Here is a 4,742-nt window from a genome sequence, read left to right on the forward strand (position 1 = left end):
ATGGCCGCAAGCCCCCGAGTGTATTTCTTGCAGCAGTTCCCGACCTTCGGCGATGGAGATGCATCGCTGGAGGATGCCCGAGGGGCTGCGATGGTAGAGCTCTTCTTCATCGCCCAGCAAGACGAACGACTTGGCGTGTCGCGCTACCCGCCGAGCCTCGACTTGGTCGGGGGGTAGCTCGCCTCGACGGAGATATTGCAGGTACGAGGCCTGCCAATCTCGATCAGGCGTGGCCCCGCTCTGCTCTTCCTCGACGTCCAGTGCCTCGCCCTCGGGGGCCGAGGATACCTCGGGCTGTGCCGAGGGTGCCTCGGGCTGAGCCGAGGGTACCTCGGGCTCGGGCGCGTCGTCGATCTTGACAGAGGGTTGATGCAGATCCCGGGAGAAGACGTCCGGGGGGACCGTCGTTCGCCCCGAGGCTATTTTAGCCAGCTCGTCTGCGGTTTCGTTGTAGCGCCGAGCGATGTGGTTGAGCTCGAGCCCGAAGAACTTGTCTTCCAGGCGCCGAACCTCGTCGCAGTAGGCCTCCATCTTCGGGTCGCGGTAGTGGGAGTTCTTCATAACTTGGTCGATGACGAGCTGCGAATCACCGCGGGCGTCGAGGCGTCTGACCCCTAGCTTGATGGCGATCCGCAACCCGTTGACCAGAGCTTCGTACTCGGCCACATTGTTGGACGCCGGGAAATGGAGGCGCAGCACGTAGCGCAAGTGCTTTCCGAGGGGCGAGATGAAGAGCAGGCCCGCGCCGGCTCCTGTCTTCATCAGCGACCCGTCGAAAAACATGGTCCAGAGCTCCGGTTGGATCGGAACCGTCGGCAACTGGGTGTCAACCCATTCGGCCACGAAGTCCGCCAACACCTGGGACTTGATGGCCTTCCGAGGGGCGAACGAGATCGTTTCTCCCATGATTTCCACCGCCCACTTTGCGATCCTGCCCGAGGCCTCTCGGCACTGGATGATCTCCCCCAGGGGGAAGGATGACACCACAGTTACCGGATGAGACTCGAAGTAGTGTCGCAGCTTCCACCTTGTCAGGATCACAGCATACAGCAGCTTTTGAACTTGTGGGTAGCAGATCTTGGTCTCGGACAGCACTTCGCTGACGAAGTAGACCGGCCTCTGAACGGGCAATGCATGCCCTTCCTCTTGCCTCTCGACCACAATCGCGGCGCTAACCACCTGAGTGGTCGCGGCGACGTAGACCAAGAGGGCTTCTCCATCCGCCGGGGGCACCAAGACAGGCGCCTTTGTAAGGAGCGCCTTCAGGTTCCCGAGGGTTTCCTCGGCCTCAGGGGTCCAAGCGAAACACTCGGCCTTCCTTAAGAGGCGGTACAGAGGCAGACCTCTTTCGCCGAGGCGTGAGATGAAGCGGCTCAGGGCCGCGAGGCATCCCACGACCCTCTGTACACCTTTTAAGTCCTTGATGGGTCCCATGCTGGTGATGGCCGTGATCTTCTCCGGGTTGGCTTCAATACCTCGCTCGGAGACGATGAACCCCAGGAGCATGCCTCGGGGCACCCCGAAGACACACTTCTCGGGATTGAGCTTGACTCCTTTCGCCTTGAGACATCGGAATGTCACTTCAAGGTCGGAGAGGAGGTCGGAAGCCTTCCTTGTCTTGACTACGATGTCATCGACGTAGGCCTCGACTGTGCGACCGATGTGTTCGCCGAACACATGGTTCATGCACCGCTGGTACGTTGCGCTCGCATTCCTCAAACCGAACGGCATGGTGACGTAGCAGTACATGCCGAACGGCGTGATGAAAGAAGTCGCGAGCTGGTCGGACTCTTTCATCCGGATCTGGTGATACCCTGAGTAGGCATCGAGGAAGGACAGGGTTTCGCACCCAGCGGTGGAATCCACGATTTGATCGATGCGAGGCAGAGGGTAGGGAACCTTCGGACATGCTTTGTTGAGACCAGTGTAGTCCACACACATCCGCCATTTTCCCCCTTTCTTCCTCACAAGCACAGGGTTGGCAAGCCATTCGGGATGGAATACCTCTTTGATGAACCCTGCTGCCATTAGCTTGTGGATCTCTTCGCCAATCACTCTACGCTTCTCCTCGTCGAATCGGCGCAGAGGCTGCCTGACGGGTCGGGCTCCGGCCCGAATATCCAGCGAGTGCTCGACGACATCCCTCGGTATGCCGGGCATGTCCGAGGGACTCCACGCAAAGACGTCGGCGTTTGCGCGGAGAAAGTCGACGAGCACTGCTTCCTATTTGGGGTCGAGCCCGGAACCGATCCGGATCTGCTTGGTGGTGTCGCCACTGGGGTCCAGAGGGACGGCCTTAACCGTCTCTGCTGGCTCGAAGTTGCCGGCATGGCGCTTCACGTCTGGCACCTCCTTGGAGAGGTTCTTCAGGTCGGCGATGAGGGCCTCGGACTCGGCGAGGGCCTCGGCGTACTCCACGCACTCCACGTCGCATTCGAACGCGTGTTTGTTCGTGGGGCCGACAGTGATGACCCCGTTGGGGCCCGACATCTTGAGCTTCAGGTAGGTGTAGTTGGGGACGGCCATGAACTTCGCGTAGCACGGCCTCCCTAGTACGGCGTGGTAGGTTCCTCGGAACCCGACCACCTCGAACGTTAGGGTCTCCCTTCGGAAGTTGGAGGGCGTCCCGAAGCAGACGGGGAGGTCGAGTCGCCCGAGGGGCTGGACGCGCTTCCCAGGGATGATCCCGTGGAAGGGCGCAGCGCCTGCCCGGACGGAGGACAGATCGACGCGCAGGAGCTTGAGGGTCTCGGCGTAGATAATGTTGAGGCAGCTGCCCCCATCCATCAGGACCTTGGTGAGCCTGACATTGCCGACGACGGGGTCGACGACGAGCGGGTATTTCCCCGGGCTCGGCACATGGTCGGGGTGGTCGGCCTGGTCGAAGGTGATGGGCTTGTCGGACCAGTCTAGGTAGACTGGCGCCGCCACCTTCACCGAGCAGACCTCCCGGCGCTCTTGCTTGCGATGCCGAGCCGAGGCATTCGCCGCATGCCCTCCATAGATCATGAAGCAGTCGCGGACCTCGGGGAACTCTCCTGCTTGGTGATCTTCGTTCTTGTCATCGTCGCGGGCCCTGCCACCCTCGGCGGGTGGCCCGGCCCTGTGGAAGTGACGCCGAAGCATAACGCACTCCTCGAGGGTGTGCTTGACGGGCCCCTGATGGTAGGGGCACGGCTCCTTGAGCATCTTGTCGAAGAGGTTTGCACCTCCGGGGGGCTTCCGAGGGTTCTTGTACTCGGCGGCGGCGACAAGGTCCGTGTCAGCGGCGTCGCGTTTCGATTGCGACTTCTTCTTGCCTTTCTTCTTGGCGCCGCGCGGAGCAGACGCCTCGGGAGCCTCTTCCGATGGGCGGCCCTGGGTCTGCTTGTCCTTTCGGAAGATAGCCTCGACCGCCTCCTGGCCAGAGGCGAACTTGGTGGCGATGTCCATCAGCTCGCTCGCCCTGGTGGGGGTCTTGCGACCCAGCTTGCTCACCAGGTCGTGGCAAGTGGTGCCGGCGAGGAACGCGCCGATGACATCCGAGTCGGTGATGTTGGGCAGCTCAGTGCGCTGCTTCGAGAATCGCCGGATGTAGTCCCGGAGCGACTCCCCCGGCTGTTGCCGGCAGCTTCGAAGGTCCCAGGAATTCCCGGGGCGCACGTATGTGCCCTGTAAATTGCCAGCGAAGGCTTGGACCAAGTCGTCCCAGTTGGAGATCTGCCCCGGAGGCAGGTGCTCCAACCAGGCGCGAGCAGTGTCGGAGAGGAACAGGGGGAGGTTACGGATGATGAGGTTGTCGTCGTCCGTCCCACCCAGTTGGCAGGCAAGGCGGTAGTCCGCGAGCCACAGTTCCGGTCTCGTTTCCCCCGAGTACTTCGTGATAGTAGTCGGGGGTCGGAACCTGGTCGGGAATGGCGCCCGTCGGATGGCCCGACTGAAGGCCTGCGGACCGGGTGGTTCGGGCGAGGGACTCCGATCCTCCCCGCTGTCGTAGCGCCCCCCACGCCTGGGGTGGTAGCCTCGGCGCACCCTTTCGTCGAGGTGGGCCCGTCGGTCGCGTCGTTGGTGCTCGTTGCCGAGGTGGCCCGGGGCCGAAGGCGCGGTGTTGCGCGTGCGCCCGGTGTAGACCGAGGCTTCCCGCATGAATCGGGAAGTCGCGGCATGAAGTTCCGAGGGATATCCTTGCCTTCGGGAGGCAGTGCTCTCGGCCCGTCGGGCCGCAGCGCCTTCCAGGAGATTCTTGAGCTCTCCCTGGATTCGCCGACCCTCGGTGGTTGATGGCTCCGGCATCGCGCGGAGGAGCATCGCTGCGGCTGCCAGGTTCTGACCAACCCCGCTGGATGCGGGCGGCGGCCTGACCCTGGCATCGTTGGCGACGCGGTGCTGGAGACCTTGGGGCAGGTGACGTATTTCTCCGGCCAGGGGTTGGCCCGCCCATGCCTGCCCGACGTCCCGACGGATCGGCTCAAGCGCTCCTGTTCCCTCGTTGAGCCTGGCCTGCGCCTCGCGGACTTGCTCGAGTTGTGGGTCGTAACCCCCCGCCGGAGCGGGGAGCACAGCTAGCTCCCGTGGGATGTCGGCGCGAGGCACCGGCCTAGGAAGATCACCGTCCTCCGGCATGCCGAGATGGTTGCCTTCGGAGGGATCCCCTAGCTCGATGTGGAAACATTCGCGGCTTGGGCCGCAGCTCTCGTCGCCAAGGCTACGGCTTCCGTCGGAACAGTCGGATAGGCAGTAGTCACATGCGGTCATGAAGTCTC

The sequence above is a fragment of the Zea mays genome, chromosome 7 (genome assembly GCF_902167145.1).
Source record: "Zea mays cultivar B73 chromosome 7, Zm-B73-REFERENCE-NAM-5.0, whole genome shotgun sequence".
NCBI lineage: Eukaryota > Viridiplantae > Streptophyta > Magnoliopsida > Poales > Poaceae > Zea > Zea mays.